A 22,325-nucleotide genomic window follows, 5' to 3' on the forward strand; every position below is an offset into this window, starting at 1 on the left:
TTACCAAAGGGCAGTTGGGGAGGAATAAATGGGGAGTTTTGGATTAACAGATAAACACTATTACATAAAAAATAAATAAATAACAGGGTCATATGTATAGCACAGAGAAATATATTTAATATCTTATAGTGACCTCTAATGGAAAAGGATATACATATATATGTGTATGTGTGTGTATATATATATATAATCATTTTGCTATACACTAAAAACTAACACAACCTTGAAAACCAACTATACTTCAATTAAAAAAAGTATGCTTATCTATCTACTTATGTATGTATGCATGTATGTATGTATGTATGTATGTATGTATGTATGTATCTATCTATCTATCTATCTAAGTTGGGCTTAGTCATGATTGACTGGTGTGTGAATAAGAAAAACTTCTGGAGTAAAATTTGGTAATTTGTAATGTGGCTAGAAGATTATGTCATGATTTTCCATTTAAAGATGCAATGGAATTTTAGAAGTTTCTGCTTCTATTCAGACTTCAGAGTACTGTGTGTGTGTGTATGTGTGAGATATGAAAGTGAAAAGCTTCTCAATAGACTCTGCAAGATTATTTTAATATAAAATACCAGAGACTTTAGAATATTATCAACTAAAATTATTCATAAAATATTTGCCAAATTACTTGATTTGTAAACTTAATTTAGATCATATGAAGAAGGATGAGAAGGGTATTCTGGGAAGATTAACTGTATGAGCAATGGTGCATGAGTAGAGCTATGGCACTTTGAGGGTCATAATGAAATTGATCCTGTAGAAAGTCATACAGATTATATGAGGAGAAAACTGAATGGGTAATGTAAGCTTGAGATATGAATAGTCTGAGTAATTCTTGTAATAAATTGCCCATATCTATGCCTGAGAAAATGATAAAAATTATAACACTTAGAACTCAAGTAGAATATTTAATTTCCTTCTTTAATTTTAAGGGGCCAAAATTTTGACCTTCAGGCTATCACAGTAGAAATATACATATAGGCTGCTCCTATCAAAATAAAAATACCTATTAATCTGTGGATTCAACAGTACAGACAACTGAGCTCTACCCTTAGTGTTCATCAGACAACTCCTGTTACCAAGGAGACATCCCTTCATCCCAAACCACAGAATAACTTTGGCTACAGTGGTTCCACTACTTCCATACTGAGTTGGAGGCTGGACATCTCTGATAAGGCTAGGATCTCCATTGGATTAGGTGCACTATACTCTCATTCCTTTGAGGTATTTCATTCCATGCTAGACACTTCTATGGAAGCTGAGTTCAGCCTTCATTAAACAAAGAACTTACTCATCATTGTTGTTATTCTTTTCTTCCCCCCAGTACCTAATTCCTTATTCTCTGTTTGCTGGCACTCAGTCTCTTCTCTTGCTCCCATTCCACTCAAGGACATGCAAAATCAAACAAACAAAAAAATTCCAATCAACTTAGGTACACAAAATGAGAAAAGAAAAACAGTAATATTAAAGATTATAGTCCTTATAGACTAGCTAATAGGTTTTAGGAGTGAGAAAAATGTACAGCTATTGCAACACCAAATTCATTTATCATAATAATATCCTGTTACATGGGGAAATCCATTTCTTCATCTTTGTCCTCTCAACTGTACTTACTCTTACATAATCTTAGCAATCGCCCATGAAGGGAGAGTCTTCAGGTTTGAATGTTCACCTGATGCAGAAACCTTAATTTGACAGACTACATTTTTCACTGATTGATACTGGGTATTTGATTTGTAAAGAGGGCAGTGTCGGGTAGACTTAAGTTCAACTGAATACTACATACATATTCAAACTAATAGTTGTTGAAAAGATAAAAATTGGCTTCTGTCTTACAACAGGGTAATGAAGGAGTAGGCATCTTGGGAGGTAAACTAGCTTCAGATCTTTCGTTTTACTGCTCTGTATTCTTAAATGATGCCTCAAGATCCAAGAGGGCACTGCTGAATCTGCCATCATAACTCACAATTCTGGCAATTACAGGGAGGAAGTGCATTCCTTTTCTTTGAACAGAGTACTCCATAGACATTCTATGGACTACTTTGTATCTATTATATTCCAAACTTGATAATAAAGCCGTATCGACTTAAAATCCAAGCTGGGAAATATAATCTTTATACAAATTGGAAATGTTGCTGAATCAAACTCTGTTTGTGTTACTAATGAAGATGAGGAGTGTAGCTATTAAGAGAAAACTAATTGTTTCTGACCAAGTCTCTTTGCTATTTATCTGAGACACATATGAAAGAGTAAGATGAGCCCAAAATTTGTATTTTGAGGGCATGAATAAATGTTCAAAATAGCCACAATCATGTACTTAACTACAGAACTTAACAATTTGACATTTTTCAGGTGGTCTCGAAATGAATAAATTAAAAATTTTGTAACCTCATACATGTGTGATATGTTTATTCTTTATGTTTCTCCAACAAATCTCAATGTTTTTCTTTATACTGAAGTGATGATACCCTGTTAGCTAGAACAAATGTTTGGATTTTTCTTTTTGTCTATGTCATGTGTGTGATAGGCAGAATAATGACCCTCCCAAAGAGGTCCACATCTTAATCCCCCTATACTAGTTTATGTGGCCAAAAGGAATTTGGCAGAATTGATTTAATTAAGCGTCTTGAGATGGGAAGATTATTCTCTATTATCACAATGAGGTCCACATAATCAGAAGACTCTTTATTAGAAGGATGCAGGCGTGTCAGAGTCAGAGAAAAAGAAATTGGAGGATACTGTGCTGCTGGCTTTGAAGCTAGGGGAAGGGGTCATGAGCAAAGGGATGCAGGTAGACTCAGAAGCTGAAAAAAAAAAAAAATAAAGGAACAGATTGTCCCCTAGAACTCCAGAAGGAATGAACACATGCTATGATGAACCTTCAGCCCAGTGAGACCTCTGACATATATAACTGTGAAGTAAATCTGTGTTAAGTCACTAAGTTTGTGATAATTAGTTACCTCAGAAGTAAGAAACAATTATACTATGTAACAAACAACAAGGTTAACACAACTTAAATATGCAAAGAAAATTTAGTTTATTTTCTGAAGCATACTTAGTTTTTTCTCCTGAATGACTATCCTCTGAGGATAAAGAGAACTGAATTTTTCAATTAATTACATTTCAGTTTATTTCATGTAAACTGTCTGTCTCTAATTGCTGTTCACATTTTCATATAATCCCTTCCCCATTGACTTTCTAATTACCTGCAAGATGGTATTTTGATGTATTTGGGGGCTTAAGGGATCTGATGGCGGTGGGGTAATGGAGCCACAGATCCACTATTTGTTCATGGTTTGTTTATTTTGTTCACTGAACTGGAACCTATGAGGTGGAAACTGATCTTGACTAGTCCTTCAGTCATAACGCTGGAAATCTATTTGACTCTGATCACAAATGTTGTGAACTCTATTTGTTGCCTCTGAATTTGTCATCTGTGGACCCTCTCAGCTCATGTATGACCCTTCTCCAAACGTAAGCATGAATGAACTTCTGAGTCAGCTGCACCTCACTCACAGTTCCTCAGGAGCCATGAGTTCTCCCACAGACTCACTTAACTAGACACCTTCCTTGGGCAATATTTCTCTATTACTACATACTAGGTATTGCCCCAGCTGAGTGTGAGATGTAAGTTTCTTTAAGAACCTTACAGACCTCCAGACTATTCTTAGTAAAGCAAGCTATCAACTCTGATAGTCTTGGCTTCCTTAAATTATATCTGGATTTTTTTTTCTCACTGCTATTTAGAAGAAGAAGAAACAGAAATAGAAAAAGTAAGAACACTGACCTCTCTGAGCAGAAGTTTTATCATGTTCTGTCTTCCCCTTTCCTCTATCTACTGGAGAGCAATGAATAGGTTTTATCCCTGCCTCTCTGTACCAATGGAATTCTGTCTATCTGACATACTAATTCTTCTTTTTTTGTGTAAAGTTTTCCAATCTATGCTTCTGACAGGAAAAAGTCGCAAGATGAACTTGGATCTCTCTTTTCTCTTTGGGAAATAGTTTTCTCTTAGCATAGTATCTCACTATGGTTTGAAAAATATAACCAGCTTTAAGGATAAAGTTACAGTGATGCTTCTATTGTTGGTAGTTTTCACCTTGCTCTGGAAGAGATGCATGCCATTTATTTCATAGTTTGGATTGCAAATGTACTGGTTATGAAAATAAACCTCCAAATTTATCATATACTGTTCTTAAACCCATACTTTTGGAATAGATAATCTTTTATTTCCTTTTTATAGTGCCTCTGCTTGTATTTCCATAATATTGGACTTTCCAATATGCTGGTAAAAATAATTTATTAATATTGTCCAGGTTATAATTTTCTAGCTTAAAAAAATCAAGATATAAGTGTTCAAAGTGCATCCACAAAGTTAAATCTGTTTTAAGGTAACTTTATTTTGGATTTTATATTATAGGAAGCAAAGAGTCATTGCAGATTATTGAAATGGGAAATGACATTTTAAAAGCATTACTTTAGGAAGATTAATCCACTGGCCATAAGCAGAACAATTTGAGGATGATTTGAAATATTTTCAGTTTCCATCACTAAATAAATGTTTTGGAAGACATTAGGTCAAAATGTTAGATATGCCTGGAAAAGTATTTGAATTTGTGAAGAGTATATAGCCAACTATTTAAATATATTTAAATTATTAATGCATTTAAATTATAAATTATAAAATTCATAACTGCAAAAAATATACTTATATTGTATTTCCTCAGAATTATAATAAGCAAATAAAATATTCTGATTTGAATGGTACATAGTAAGGTTTAAAAGCCAATTTCAACATTTTTACATACTTTATAATAAATGATCTCTCTAATGAATAAAATATTTAGTTCTATAGTTGCTTCTGAGGGTAAGTTTTAAATAGTTTATTGATAAAACAATCCAGATGCTAGAATTAATAGAATCACTTAAATGTGTGTATGTTTTTGTTTGTGTATGTATCTGTGTTTAACCAATGAAACAAAATAACCTACTAAGCAAGGAATTTTTAAGTTGCTTACGTGATGAAATGAATTTGTTAACTCTCATCCGACCAATTATTACACAAATAGATGCATAAGTGACAGAAATTGTGTTATGTGGTATTATATTGATATTAACAAAAAAAACTTCCCCATCTTTCTTTTACTCTCTTCATAGCCTGATTTGAAGTTCACTTGTTTTCTTACTTCACTTTAAAACAGATGCCTATGCAATAATATTAGCTAGCTCTGTTATGAAGATGAAGAAAAATAATATTCAGAGGGGAAATCATATGTGGAAGCAAATCTTTTAAAATATTCATTTTCCCTTCAATGTAGTTACTGGTGTCGTGGACACTTTTACACTCTTCGAGTTTCATACAATTTCTTCTCAGTGTAATTACTGGTTGTCCTAAATGGACTCCTTGGCAACTTTCTGCCTCATTTCTAACAGTGCTCGTAAGTCAATCATGATTTCAGATCATCAGCTCTGTTTGCAGCAAAATTCATCACCATGATGAAGCAGGGTAAATTTGTTTAAAAATGCTAATTGTTCATGGACATGTTCTGCTAATAGGTCAGGCTTGTTGTACAGTGAAAACATAGTCTATGCCCTATAGTAATTTTTAAAACATCAATCTATATTTGTCCCCTTTGAATACTTCAGTTCTGCTAGATGGATCATGGAGGTTACACAAATTTAGTATTTCGTGTCACGCTTGACTCTTTTTTTGGAGCCAGAAATTTAACTTCACTTCTATTTTATTTGCACAAACTTCCTTCTGCATAAATATTCCATACTTGGACTAAAATAAACTGAAGTTTGGGGCTTTGACCTATACCATGTGAGAAAATCAAATTTGTGTTTATTTTCAAGGAGTAGTTATTTAAAAAGAACATTTAAACTAATAATAATAAATGCAAACATATTACAATGAATTCAGCTTGAAAGAAGGATGTGCAATTTACTTCTGTATAGATAAGTAGGTATAGCTCCAGCATTCACATACCTCTCTCTATATATCTGTATCTATACAAACATGATAGCTACTATATGTAAATAATATGATAAATGGATAGAACAACATACATAGATAGGAAATGCAGATAAGCACACACATGTGTGTATATATATGTATGTATAGTCTATTGTTCCTTTAAGAACTGCTATTACTAATTTTTCAGGTTGTTTCTATGAATAATCAGGCTACCGTGATGAGTTATACATGAAATCAAGTAACAATTTAACCCTGAATGCAAAAAGAAAAACCATGGAAATTGGTTTTACCAAGAACATAGTCTCACTGTCCATATCCTACTGCAAATTTAAAAGATACAGATAGAAATAGTGCTTATAACGGTTTACCACCATCTTTTTAAAGAATCATTTTTGATTCTAATGGTCATGGCATCAACTCAAATATTTAAAGTTTTGGAAATCACTAAATACTATTGAATTTTCAAAGTGCTAACTCTTTCTTACATGTTAAGCCTGCTGCCTCAGATATTAAAGCCAATGATTTCACAACAAAAAACGTCAAGTGAAGGGTTCAGAAAAATTTATTGGAGCAGAAAGAAAATCAAAGTTCAAGAAAGAAAGGAGGGCGAGAGGCTCCGTGTTTGTATTTAAAGAAAAACAGGCAGTGTGCTTCACAACAATGAAATCTGGAACAAGGGTCGTGAGATCTGAGCTACAGTCATACATCCTACAACTGTTTACACAAAATTGAATAAATAAATTCAATCATGGACTTAGTATCCATAATTGCAAAAAGAGGAAGATGCCAACAGGTTGTGTGTTTAGCACAAGTTCATGTTGCTCTGAGGGCCGAAAGATAATCACATAAACAGACTTTAAAGCATATCTTTATAGCCACTCTCCATAGTCTGTTTTTCTATTTTATTGCATCACTAATTTTTTCTCAATTTTCATCATGTTTTAATAACTAAGAGTGAGATCAATTATTGAATGATGTATCTTATCTGAGAAGCACTGCTTAATAGCAAGGCTCAAGATTCAGATAAATTTTGTCAGGGGCAGAGTAAATGAGGGCCAAGGAAACAACCCCTCCCCCTCCCCACCACAAAAAAGGCAAGTTCAGGGATTAGACAATAGATTCGGAAAATACATATATTAGAATAAAACACAGGAGATGGTATGACACACTGTGAACTATGCAAAACAAAGGCTCTTATATTATCTATCTCACCACAAAAATTTAAGCAACAAGAATAATACTGAAGCATTTCAGCAGGAGTGGGTTTTGGTACGCATGTGGTTTGGATGGAGAGTTTTCTAGTAATCAATATCCATGATGAACAGGGTTTAAGTGTGAATTATTTCCAGGGTTAAAGTATTCATTTATCCACGAGTAAGTTTTTCTACTAGTTCAGCTAGAAACTCAACTTTTCTATCAATAGTAGGAATGAAATCAGATTGCTCTCAAGATCTGTTTCCACTCCTAAAGAAACATTAATCTTCGAAACCTGATTATAAAGCTCCCTTTGTTTGGGGCTTGATTCTACTCACAGATGTGGAGATGAATCCTAGTTCTGTGCCTTGGAAGTCAATTACGGTGACTGCATTTCAAATGCAACAGAATGCTTTTCCAAGGGATTAAGATGCATATGTTTGAGAGGAAAATAAATTTTGAGTTTCCATGGCTATAAAAGATGTGAAATGGTTAAGCTTTAAGTGCTATCATAGTAAGGTTTTCAAAAAGATCTGATGTTTTGTCAATATTGATTCAAGCTTCTGAGTGTCACTGGAGTAAAAATAATAAAGTTCTGTTGCTGCAGGGACATGAAGGGAAAAAAGTGTGACTGATTCTTCCATTATCCAATGACAGCTATTATAAAGCAGAGAATAAAAATGGCAGTTAGATGCTTGGTCTAAAGGGGAAATATATGAGATTGTGTAAGGATTTAGTGAGTGGAGACAAAAGTCTAAAAATACAAGAGGAAAAGAAAATATTCAAAATCAAATATGTCCCCCTCCAAAAATAAGAATACTATATTCATTTTATTAAGGACAGCAAATAATATGGATTTTTCTTTCTTATAGTTATTTTCAAAGCCACACCTGAGTGTATTATAAGATGAAGATGTGGAATAATTTTACAAGTTACATTTTAAAAATAATTAGCGATAGAATAAATTTGAATAACCTTGTTTACCTGGAGACAATGCTAGAATTCAGCCTTGCTGAAAATTACATCATCTTCCATCTATTTTACAAACACACACACACACACACACACGCATACATACACACAGATATTCTCTCTCTCTCTCTCTGTGTCTCTGTCTCTCTCTCTTTATTTGTATGTGTTTATATGTCTCTGCAGTGAAGACAATTTACTCTTAACAAACTTTATGGAATAAATGTTCCAATTTACTTTTGACAAACTTTATGGAATAAATGTTCCAGTTAGAGTAAAAATAAAGATAGATGTACAGATACATATACTTAAATAAAACTATTTAAAGATAGTTTAAAAAGCTATGCACATATAACATATAAAGATAAACCTAACAGAAGATAAATTTATATCATTTGTGAACAAGGATATTTTCAGTTGGATATTTAATACATTAACTAGGTTAGAGTCATGTATTTAGTTACAAATGTGTAATTTTTATTCTATGGGCTTAAAATGCAAGAAAGAGGAAAATAAAAGAGAATAAAAAAACACAAGAGTAACTTCACCTCTACTCCAGTTTGGAGACATTTATTTATTCATTTTACGAATGTAAATGTAACACCCACTGTAAAAGACACTATAAGATATTACAGATAAAATAAGCATCATGCTCTCATGGAGATGACAGTCTAATAGGGAAAATCGATGTTCAATAAATGAAGGCAAGGGTTTCAAGAAGTGCAGTAGCCGCTGGAATAGCCTTTAACTAGTCTTGAAAATCAGATGTTAGGTAGAGAAAGATTACTAGAGAAAAAAATTAGCAAGTGTTAACCAGAAAAAAGTGGGAAGAGCACTTCAAGAACGAAAAAACGGCAAGGTCAAGTAACTGAGGCAGGAAATAGAAAAATCCATTTGAGGAAATGAAAGTAGCCCGGCATTGGATGGCTCTTAAATTTCAAGGGAGAAAGAAACACAAATCGAGTCTGAAGAAAGAGACAAGAGTCAAAGAATATTAGAAAATGATGTTTAGAGTTTAGCATTTCTCTTAAGGGCAAAGGGGAAACATGGAATTATACTAGGCAGCAAATCCACATGAACAGATCATTGCTTTTAACAAAACCACTCTGGCTCCAGTGCGTATTAATAAACTAAAAGGGGGCCAAGCATTCACTGAATTTCTTATTGGTGAACTGTGCTCACATTAGCAAAGTCCGTAGATATGATTTGGAATCAAGCTGCTCTAGAATTTGCATTCATTCTCACTATTCTTTCTGATCTTCCTGACACTGAGTTGGATGTCAGTTGCTATTTCTCAAGATGTTTATGGAACTGCTTTCTTATTGGAGAATGACAAAGTAAAATAGTGCTTTATCCTCTACCTGTAACAAAAATAGAAAAGTAAAGCTGTACCAAAACACTCATATATTTTGAGAAAGGTGAGTGAAGAATATTGATATGTGATTAACATTCAAAACAAACTTTGTACATTGCGTATACAGTGAAAACAGGTATTTGGGGATCATTACAGTTGACTTTGTAAATTACCTGTCTGAATCATTTGGATTTTTAATCCTGATATTCATAGGGACGTCTGACTACATAGAGGAGGAGGGAGATGGGATAATATGCGGGAGAGATGACTGCATGGGGACATTTGTTGTTGATGTTTATTTTTTTCTTTCTACAAACAGTAGACCCTGTTGAAATGATTATGGAATAAAACCAGGTGAGATAGTAAAGTTGAAGTAGGAAGAGGAAAATTATACAAGTTCTAAAGAAAGATGGAAGGGTTGGGATTCAGGGAATAAATGGATGAGTTGGTAGAAGGAAGAAAACTTCATCTATCATAAGGGAATTGGGATCCCATGATCTTAATAATTACTCAGTTACTGAGTAATCTGTAACTTTAACTTTTCTTACCATTGGTCAGGAATTATCTTGAATTTATCTTCTTTCACTCTTATATTATTTTTTCTCTCAGAAATACCTTCAAACTTTATCCATGTACTTTGGATCAGATATGCATGTATAAATTACCTTATCTTTCTCCCTGGGAAAACTGATTTTACCCATGACTAATCTCTTAAAATTCTAGTCAAGATATTTCACTGAAGTTCACTTTTTATTAATGGAAATCTTACAATTATCTAATTTATTAAGAATAACAGTTTTTCTGTTTTGTCTGAAACTTTCTATGTAATGAGTGATTTGAGCTAATAGTGCTGAGATTTCGTATATTAAATGGCTACAACATCAACATTTCATACACATGGACAAGTATTGCTAAATAAATTAAGGGATAAAATACTAGCAATATGAGCTATTCTTTGCTAACTGGAGTTAGAGATTAACTTTCTGATTCTACCTTTGAAAAAATTATAGTGAACTACTCATAGAAGCAAAACTTGAGTATCTAAGTATACTAGTTAAATGGTGCATCATTTCAGAATATAACTCCTTTGTGCTATTTGATTTTATCTCCACACAAAAACCTTTTACTTGTGTACATTTTCTGCACAGAGTTTTTAACTTACTGCCCTAGAGTAAGAACCACCAAGGTAATGTCGTTCAGCACAGACCACTGTCCTTGAATAGGGTTGGTTTCTAACGTCAGTGCCTCTTGTCTCCACTCCCTCATTCTGGAGGAAACTCCCATTCTCGGGAGTGACTTTGTCACCCTTGTTGGGGTGGCTTGGTCCTCATTCTGTCTCAGATCATTATCACAGTGTGGCTGCAGCCATTCTAGGCATCTTCTTCTGGCAAGGCAGAAACTGATCATCTCCACAGTACCTGCTACATGGATGTCAGAATGGGAAAAAAAGTTCAAATCATTCCACAACAAACTTCTTCTTCATTTACATTAACCAACACCGAATCCCATGCTGCCTGTATAACCCAATGGTAGTGATTAGAAAATAGGCATCTTTCCAAAGAGGAGTAATATCTGCCTCATATCACATTGATCTCCATATTGATTCAGGCCACACTGTCTATTTTAACAAACAAACCAAAGATATACAATAGAAAAAGAAACAATAGAAGTCACCTCCTTCACACCTAATAATACTCAGTTTTCCACAAGTGAGGGGGTGCTCTGTTGGATGCAAATAGTGTCAAACCGTGGTTCCTAGACCAACAGCATCCTTATCACCTGGGAGCTAGTTATACACGCAAGTTCCCAGATCCTACCCAGGTCGAATGCACGAGAAACCCCAGTAATCTGTGACTGAACAAGCTCTTTGGGTGATTCTGATGAGCACACTATTTGAGAACCACCACTTTATGCTGTCATTTGGGAAGAGAGACTGATGGAGGCTTTGCCCATATCAACATATGACTCCCAAGGTCAGCACAGTAATCAACCAGTTGATGGGAAGGCAGTCAGCCTAGAGAAGCATGAGGGGGAGATGTCCTAGACCAAAACCTGGGGTCAGCACATATATCTTCCATTCATTTTCATCAGTTAAATCTTGGTCACATGGCCACACACAAAAGGGAGGCAGAATAGGAAATATAGTTGTGCTGTGTCTTCAGGGAGAAGAATAAGCATGTTTTGGTAAGAAGTTAACAGTCTTTTCTACAAGCTCCCTCTCCTAACTCTGAACACACTGAACTTTATTCACATTCTATGGTGTCTTACTCCATCCTGCTACAAGGTTTCTACCTGTGCTATTCTTATGTTCTCACTAATTCTTCACTCTTGCCATTTTTTAAATTACTACTATCCTCCAGATCCCATCTCAAATAGCATTTCTTTAGGGAAGCAACTATATTATATCCTCTTGTTGCATACGCTCACACATGTGCTGTTCTCTGTTATGATAATAGTTATGACTTGATGTTACGTCTTTGTTTATACATATTTAGATTATGATGTGTCTTCTTTACTTGAAACTTAGGTCCGGATCTGGTTTTAATCACCTAATATCATTACAGATAATACATTACCTGGAAATATTAGAAACAATAAGTTCGTTCTGATGAATACATTTTAAGGATACACATACAGTCATATGTGTATATTTGAGTTAGAATTGGCTGTGTGTGTCTTATATGGCTGAAGACATTTAGATGGAATTATTTTCATAAAAATGAAAAAAAAATGGAAAAGTTTAGTTTGCTTATACCAAAATTAGAAATAGTATAATATATAAATGGCAATGGCCACTTTTGTTCTATATACTCTGTATTATTTTGCCTTTAAATTATCTCCTTATTAGCAATTCTCTTCTCCATTTTTCATGATTAAAAAAAGCAGCTGTGCTTTAAAGCTCCTCTCGTTCTATTTGCATCCCCTATTGAGATAGGGATAGCTGAAAACAAGTTTGCCTTGGAAAAGAACATTTAATCCTGATGTGAAGGAGAGAATAGTGAGGGCATTTAATGCTAAGGCATGGAGACCAATTCAGAATTTGAGATATTAATTTATACCATCTCTTTAGGAGGTTTTTATGCCCCATTCCTGGGCTCCCATTTCTCTGAATCTTGATATTTATAACAAATAGGATGAATGATGTCCAACAGTCAGAAACACAATTCCCTATAAATTTGTATCTGACTTAAAATTGGGGTTGTTTCTGATGTTTAACAGTGCCTCTCTAAATGTTCAGCTGCAAATCCTGAATACTAAGAAGCCAGAAACATAGCAAGACTTGTTATAATCATCACACACAATGGAAATATAAACTTGAGAAAGGTCAGACTTATAGAGGAAGACTGCTATTTTTCAGGCATGTAAGTCACTTTGACTTATTATCTCATTTCGTAACAAAGATAGTACATGAATTCCAAATGATTGGGGATGAGTTTCCTATCAAGATGATGCTCCAACTAATTAACCCATCCTCACTGTAATTTTAAACCTATCATCTGTGGGTTATTTGATACCCTTCACAGGTTATGTGGAAAGGGAAGAAATGTCAGCCTATATTTATGTTCTAACAAAAGGTGCTGGAAAAAAAAAGCTATGACACAATCAGTACTTTCATTAGTTACTTTTTTCTGTTCGCAAAACTTTCCAAAGAAGTGTGAATTAATGTTTATAGAAATGAAAATATTAACCACATGAAACAGACAGTTTTATGATATTGCCTACCTGCTCATGCATCAAACCAACAGAAAGCAATTTATAATTTTCTAGCTATATTATATCTTAGTCACAGCCACCAAACGTTTGAGCTTCATTGAAAGTGGCTACTGGAGCCATAATTTTGGTCACAGCCTATGCTACAATGATTGACAGGTAAAATTGGATGTTTTACTGTGAAAGTCTCAATCTGTTTAGGTCAAGCAAATGAATGTATCGACCAATTGAGATTTGAGTAACCATAGTTTTATATCCATGCATCAATCTGATGCTCTGTAGTGAGTCTAGAGTCAAAGGGGAATTTTTTTTCTACATAATTCTATTTTCTATGCTTGTTTGAATGTAGCCTATCCTGGTAGATTGGACAGGAAAAAAGGAGTATATCAGGAAATATCAAGGGATGCAGTTTTCCAGATGACATTATGCTATGCCTGTAAAGGTAAATTTCCCTGAACTACGACAGAAAGCAATTTGTTGTCTCAACCATTTTGTTAAACTTCATTTAAATTACCCTTGATGCATCCCAAATGTATCTTCACACATTTGATTTTTGTACTGTGAAACATTAGCATCGTTTGTGCAACTTTTTGTTTGCTGTCCAGTTTGTTTTAACTAAATCTTTCAGGTACTCATAAGAACATAGTACACTCTTTACTTTCGTTTTCATATCTTCTTTCGTTATCTTGGGATTTTGTGTTCGTAAGATGGGAAAGGTGTTATAAATATATTTACATGTGAAGATAGTGGTTATTTTCTGGGGGTCCAGAAAAATGGAGAAATTTTTTAAATACAAAAAAAAGATAAAAAGCATTACAGAAAGCATATGGTAAATATGGAGTGTGGATGAGTACATGTAAGTCTGTTGAACAAATAGAATAGCATTTGAAAAGCCTGAATAGTTTTCAGAGCCATGTCAAATAAACACAATAAATAGTGTGTGCATGTATGTGCGTGCATGGGTCTACATTTAAGTCAAATCATCTTATAATTTTTTGGTGCCTTCAGACTACTCATTTATTTATTATTTCAGTCTTTTTCTACATTAAACAGACCTGAAGGACCTTAATTGTGGCTATGATAAATAAAAAATAAAATCAGTTATTAATATAAAATACAGTTATTAATTCCAAATAAGCTTCATTTTATTTATGTTAGGGATGTTTGTAGATTTTATTCTTAATTGATCATATATTTTCAATCCAAGGTAAGAGACTATTCCACAAAATTACTTGAAATTCTACAAATTTAATTGTCTTTACAAATCTAAGGGGAAAGCAGTGACCTCTATTTTTTTCCCCATGGACCTCATTCACGTGATTTAAAGAAACAATATTTTACAAGCTTAACTATGAGACTGAGATTCTTCTTGACTTGGAAATGTATACTGAGATGAGACTACGTTGAAAATAACAGACCATAGACTGGACTAGTTAAGTGATTACAATGGGGACTGCGCAAACAGAGACCATGATATGAGTACAAGAGAGAATAGCATAGCATTCGAATGACTGTATTTTATTTAGTATATCTCTGTTGAAATAGCACCTCTTCCCTACTGTTGTGAAAGAGAAATCCTTGTTATCTACCATCAAAATCAAAAGAGGCATTTTTATATGTCAGAAGTTGCCACTTTTTTTCCTTCACTGTTAAAAGCCATCTACTGTAACATGGAGCAAAATCTTTAAGCTTTCTAACACTCCTCTGGGCTCCCTCCAAAAAGCAATTTATATCAGCTGCCAAGGTCATTAAGGAAACGGGTCAAAATGCAGGTGGGAAATGCAACCCTGTTGGGTAGCGTCTTACTGCTTCCATTTATCAGCAACCTCAAGGTCATATCAATGGTGTTGAGTATTAAACTTTGATTTTCCAAGAATCCTGTGGCAAATTGCCGACTTGGGATGATATAAAATATATTAGAAATATATGTTTGCAAGAATATTTCTTATACATGTGTGTAAATATTTTGATCATAATATATGAATTTATTTCAAAAACAATATGAATTCAAATTTTTTTTCTGCAAAATAATGTTGCAGCATGTTGCATACTCACGGCAATAAGACTTTTCTTCCACTCATTGATTTCTAATATTCTGAGTTTCTTTTGGAAAATTACTGAAATTACTGACCTATCTTCCATGTGCCCAATATAGTGAGTTCCTGGTAGGGAAGAAACCACACACACACACACACACACACACACACACACACACCCCACACACACACACAGAGTCACATATACTAGATTTTTCTGGAAGGCCTGCAGTAATGCTTTCAAGGCCTGAGACTATGTGCTGGGAACATTAGGGCTTGGTAGAGACAATATCCTTCTTGTTGAATGGACAGCCCTGACCAAATCAAGTTTCTAAAATTACTGCCAGATCTCTCTAGAGTGGAGACATTCAAATGGATCTCTCTTATAATTATTTTTCCTTTTGTCTTTTTGATTCCCTCATTAATACTCTGCCAATATACATCTCACCTTGTTGGCTCCCAGACCACTCTAGTAAAAGCCCACCTGGGCCAGTCTCTCACTTGGGCATTATTCCTTCTTCTTCCCAGTCTTCCTGCTCTCAGCTCATTCCCACCTCCACACCCTGCTTACAAGAAAAGTTAAAGACACACAGACTTACACATATATGGTTTCAGTCCATGCCCTTGAATAAGCTAGTATGTACTGGTGACAACCCTCCTTCCAAAAAAATCATGGACCTTAATTCAAATAAAAATATTCAAGCCCAGATTGAAGAGGTGCAAACAATTAGGTATAAAATAAAGTTAAAAGGATACAACACAGGGATTATTTCCAATACTTTACAATAACTATAAATGGAGTATAAGCTTTAAAAATTGTGACTCATTATATTGTACTTCTATAACTTACATAATATTGTAAAACAGATATACTTTAATTAAATATATATTTATATATATATAATATATATTTGTATTTCTTAGTGTGTACCATTAAGGAAGACAGATTTTTATACTTAAATTTTAGAAGATCAGCTATTTGATTAAAAGGTGAAAGGGATTATTTTGCTGAATTACAACATTACAAAAGTCAAAATAAAGATAAATTTGTATAATTGCCTAAAACTTAAAACCTGTGAAATGGAATCTCAGGCAGGAAAAAACAAAACAAAACAAAACATTTAACAAGACACAGAGGCATTAAGTTGCATAGGATGTCTAAAAGAAAGGTACTGTGGTCGCAGGTAGTTGGGAAGGAGTGTCAGTGGTAGGATATGTCGTTAGATTTCTCTGCGAAGCTGTCACCAAGGTGGAATTGAACAATGATGAGATTTATTACAGGCTAAAGAGTTAGAAAGCAGAAACAGATGCAGTGAGCCATCCACCACCTGTGAAAGAAAAAGAAAGACGGAAAGGAGGTGCATTGGGCAGAAAGAGCCTTAGACTGTAGCAAACTATGAAAAAGACTTAGGCAAACTGAGGAAGTGTCTCCAGTGAAAGATGACCTATTTGTGGAGTCCTGCTCAAGCAGCAGTGGTCTGGATTTTATGCTCCTCATTGTGCTGCAGGCAGACCAGGAAAAACATGGCTTTAGGATGAAAGTTGATGATGAACCAAGGTTGAATTTGTCAGTGGCTTTGAGTTGAATATACTCATCACAGCAGCTTCTTTTAAAGGGAGATCTGAGCAGGATGCCACACATGGCTTGGAGTGTCTGTAAACACTTGGCTGAGATTTCCAGATCAAATATTAAAATGTTACATTGAAGCTAGTAAAATATTTAACCATTCTATGCTACCATTCTATGCTACCATTTAATACGTGGCCCTGTTGGTTTTTTAGTGAAAGAAACTTTACACAAGCTCTCAACTTTTATTACTATTGTTGTTTTTTATTCTATTGAGTTGTGTGAGGGCTTTTTTTTGTTTGTTTTGTTTTTTAATGGAGATAATGGGGATTGAACCCAGGACCTCGTGCATGCTAAGCATGTGCTCTACCACTGAGTTATGCCAACCCCCTAAAATCTCAGTTCTTTTTACAATTGTAAACATCGCAGTCTTTACTCATGGAGCTATTTCATTTGACAAAGAATGACGAAGATAAGAAGTAGAGACATCTTTCAACACTTGTTTTCAGTGAATGGGTTTAAATTCCCTGCAAATTGACCTCGATGGATATTTTCTATCTCAAATCTTAGCAGCACTGCAAAGGAAATTTATAGCTTCGTTATAAATTGTATTCATCATTCTCTGAGTGCCTTTGTATTTTTGCTCGTAATATTTTTACAAACACAGTGTATCTTCTTCAGTTGAAGAAATCAGAAAATTTTACAACTTTTGTGAAGTGTTCCTGGATTTCCCTGGATTATCAGAATTTAACATATCTTTCTCTGCATCCAAGTCATATTTTTCTTATGTCCCTTACATGTATATTTTACACATGCATGTCTTTTTTACTAGAAGTTTGGCCTTATTTCTTGAAATTATTTTGAAGACTGAAAATACAGCATGTGGATATTCTTTATCTTAGGCTACTTGGAATAAACTAGAAAATATAAATGTTTCAATGAAAAGTCATGTTCCAAGAAATACTAATCAAGGGTCCATAATGACTCAGAAAAATCATTATTTAAAAATATCTCAAAAATTTACCTTGTCTGATTGAAACCTGTGCTGCAATAATTATGTTGTAGTAATTAACAACACAGGGATTATCGGGAACTGTCATTTATGGGTTGATTTTTTGACCCTTATTTTCCATGAGATTATCTCTGTGAAAAAAAAATTTAGAGTGACTAATGGATTTGGTAATATTGAGGTGTTCTGTGACTTGTGTAAGAGTTAGTCTCAGTGAAGAGGTAAGGACCGAAACCTGATTGAAGTGTATTAAGCTGGAAGCTGTCAATCATGACAATGAACCTGAACTAGAAAAGCTCCAGAGAGAACCTACTATGGACTAAGCATACAAATGCACTCAAAGCAAGAGAAAACAAAAGAAACTACAAGTTACGAAAAAAAGAGTAAGACATTTCATGAAAAAGATTTACCATTAGATGATGAAATCTGCTGTATTTTGGCTAGAATTAGATAACAATGTAAGAGGTGCAGAGGGTGAATTAATCGGGATTTCAACGGAGATCAGAGACTTGAGAAGACTTTGCGCAGGAATTTAGCATCATTTCACGGTTGGATGCCATGAATTTAAGTACAGGCAATGTGCACATTTTGTAGAGAGCCTGTATGGAACACAGACAGCCCATGATCTAAGCATTTGTCACAGACTGCATCGTTAGGCCCTCTAGAAATGAATGCAACACTTTTGAAGATTCCAAATGTGAAAATTAAGCAGAAAAATTATCTTTAGCCCATTGCTTATTGTTGTGATTTGTTTGTTTTCTCTGTTCAAGATAGTTTGAATTGAATTATTTTCTGCTTTCCAGTGAAAGGAGAAAGAAAAGTGAATCTTATATGGAATTATGAAAATATGGACAAATTGTATTTGTAAAACTTGTCGTGACTCAATTTCTCTAACCAAAATAGCAAGTGTGGTGCCTAATTTCCTAAAAATAATGTCTACCTTAACATCCAGATAGAACATGCCTGACTTTTAAGTCAAATGCTAGTTCTAATCCTAATGCTCTCTCATTATTACAAGTAGGAGCAAAGAAAACGATATCTGGCCCAATTTAAGTCATGTCCTTAATCCCCCAGTAAAAGAGGGAGGCACCTTATATTTGAACATTTTACATTATAAGACACACTCTTGTTTACTTTTCTTTTTTTAAATATACTTATTGGGTTATAATTTATGACCATAAATTTATTCATTTAAATTGTAAAATCTTTAGCATATTTACAAAGTTGCACAGCCATTACCATAATCTTATGTTTGAATATTTTCATCATACCCCAAAATAAACCTTGCATCCATGAGCAGTCACTTTTCATCACATCGCCCCACTCTCTCTCAAGCCCCGCCCTTGAATCCCATTCTAAGCAACTCAGTAACCTAATTATTACCTCTGGAGACACTGCCTTGTGTATACACTGGATAGATCATCTAAATGGAATTACACAATCTGTTTAAGCATTGTCTTAATTCTATGGGAATGGAAATTTTTGGCTTAGATTGCTAATATTTGATATTTTGCCACCGTGGGAGTTGCTTATAAGTGGCATGATAGTTTGCCACTTTCTTTAAAATATTTACAGCATTACAGCTCATATTTATATAATACATATCAATTATACTTTACATCAGTTGTTTTCCAGTATGAGGCTTTGGGGTTAAATCATCCCAATGATATTTCTTTCAGATCCAATGGGGAAAAAAAAAGTAATGTTTCCAGGTTATTATCTGAGTTAAAAAAGAAAATTACTCATTGTTTACTGTTGATTAAAGAATGAAAACACAAAATAATCCTCACAAATTAGACTCGACCTGTTTTTCCAGTGATCCTCTGAGGTAAGGACAGGTTCTAGCAATGACTTGGCACCTGGAAGGGACAAGCGTGGAAGACCGAAAACAATAATATATGAAAAAGTAGAATGAGAATGCACTAGAGTAGTGAGTCCAAAGCAAGGGGATCTTTGTGTACCATATCATTACCTACCAGAGAGTGCCTCCTGCAGTGTAGACAATGGAAAACTAACTGGAAAAGATTCATTCAAAGGAAATCAGCCAAGACTTGTCTTCAATCACCCTGTGCTCTTACAATGGGCAGGTAGTTACTGGGTTGGAAACTATGAATGCACATATTAGCATGTGCTTCCTCTTATCAAGGCTAATGTCATTACTAACACAATTTAATCTGACCTGTGAGTATTAGGGATTGACAATGAGCATTCCATATGGTACCATTTCTTGAAGAAAGCAGCCACTCCATGTCTGGCTTGATTACACAGCATCATAAAATTTGCATCCATTAGCAGTAGTGGAGAAGGTATTAATTATCTCCCATCCTGGAGAATGCAGTAACCCCTTTTTTTGAGATTCATACATAGATTGGATCTAGTTTTGCCTTCTCAACCTTCAATGCCTCTGTCAAGGTTTTCTGAGTGGCTGAGATTCTGCCAAATTTCACCTTGGACTGCAAATGGTCCATTTATGATTAAGGATTTTGACAAAGAAAAAACAAAAAAGGAATTCTTTTATTAGACTCTATCACCCAGAAGTTATTGTCTTAACAGAATGTGGAATGACCTTTCTACTAGAATGTCAGGTTGAGCACAACACTGTGCAGCGTTGTCTGTCCCTCTGGAATGCAGTGTAAATGTTGAACTAGTTGAGATCATATGATGTTGTATCTGTAACAGCTAGAATGCAAAGGAAAAGAAGGGGTAGAAGTAGGGTTGACTCCTCTCATTATCAATCTCTGTGGCCCATTTGAGAAGTTCAGGCTTCCAAACTCTGCAACTTTATGCTTTGAAGAGTTCCAGATCATGGTCCTCAGATGGGGTAAAGTGTGTGGGGAGAGGTTTATAACTATAGATGCAAACAAATTTCCCTAGTCCTTTAAGTACCATCTAGTAATTTGGGGCCTCATGCTGCTCAAACATCAAACAAAAAAGCAGTTACTAGTCCCTGTTCTCAGCAGTGATTATCAAGTAGAGCTAAAGTTGCTGCAGGTAAAAGGGGCAGGAAGAAATGTCTGAACATGAGACATTGATTGCGGTGCTTCATGGTCATCCCTTCCTGGTAAAGCAGGAAACAGCACTTGCTGTCACAAGGCAGGGTGAGCAGGGCTCAGGCAGAGGCAACCCACCTAGACATGCAGAATTGCTGACCAAAGAGACAGGAAGTATAGAATAGGTAGTAGAGAAGGAAAATGACTAATGTTCATTAAGGCCTCAGGACACAGATTGTTTCACTAACCTTTTGTTCTATGGCTTTTAAAGAGATTGTAGCAATGACCCTATCTTATTCAATTCAGGCTTCTATAACAAAAATACCGTAGACTGAATGGCTTGTACACATATTTCTCCCAATTCTGCAGGCTGGAAATCAAAGATCAGGGTGCCTATGTGGCTGAGTTCTTTCTGGTCCACAGATGGCAGCCACCTTGCTATTCTCCCACGGCAGAGAGAGCACTCTTGTATCTCTGCTTATAATGGCATTAATCCTGTTCATGAGGGCTCCACCCTTATGACTTCACTACCTCTCAAAGGCCCCACCTCCTAATGCCACCATGTTGGAGATTAGGGATTCAGCATGTGAATTTGGGGGAACACAATCAGCCCATATGCCCCCTGAAGTACTTAGTGTGAGATGTGTGCAGATTAAAAAGAACAAGGAATAAATTATAATCTTGCCCACCCCATATCTGCTCACAACACTTCAGAATTTACCAGTAGCTTCTGTGAACAGGTTCCTGCATGCTGTGTGCTGAGCTTCCTATCTCAAGTGCCTGTATAGTCCTCCATTTCTCTGCATGAGGGATTTCTCCAGCATCCCAAGACCGAAGTCTGCCACCTGTAAGTCAATCTGAAATTGTGCTTCTGTTCATTCTCCTCAGGCTAGCCACCAAATAACAAGAATCAGGAGACAGTAGAAAACACCCAGACACCCCTGGCTTCTTAAAGGGAAGTTCTGATGTGTATTACACAGTTTCTCAAAAAGTTCACAGTGTTCTTAACATTGCAATTAGTTAATGGATTCTTTACTAATTTTTCTGCCTGAATTTAACATAATACAACCCCTACTGGCTCATTTGCTCTTCCTAGGATCACCTACCAAATAAACTGCCTGAACCCGAATCCTGCTTCTGTGTCTTCTTCGTGGTGGGAATCCAAACACAAGCACAATAAAATTTGACTCATCATTTTGATGAGTGACTTTTAGTATGATCTCATTTCCAAAATAAATTTTTGTGAAGCTTATGTCATTAAAGTTTGGATTCAAATCCCCAAAGCAGTAACATTGTTTCAGATATTAAGGTGATGGATGGCTGCACACATCAACCCAGAAATCTAGTTTTCAGTATTTCATTAAGTGTGGGAGTCAGCATAATGAGTGTCCCTCCCCCAAAGGTGTCCATGTCTAATACCCATCTTAGACTTATGATGAGGTTTAAGGTAATAAATTTGTGTTGTTTAGAGTCACTAAGTTTGTGCAAATGTATCCCAACAGCAATAGA

The sequence above is a fragment of the Camelus ferus genome, chromosome 1 (assembly GCF_009834535.1).
Source record: "Camelus ferus isolate YT-003-E chromosome 1, BCGSAC_Cfer_1.0, whole genome shotgun sequence".
Classification (NCBI taxonomy): domain Eukaryota; kingdom Metazoa; phylum Chordata; class Mammalia; order Artiodactyla; family Camelidae; genus Camelus; species Camelus ferus.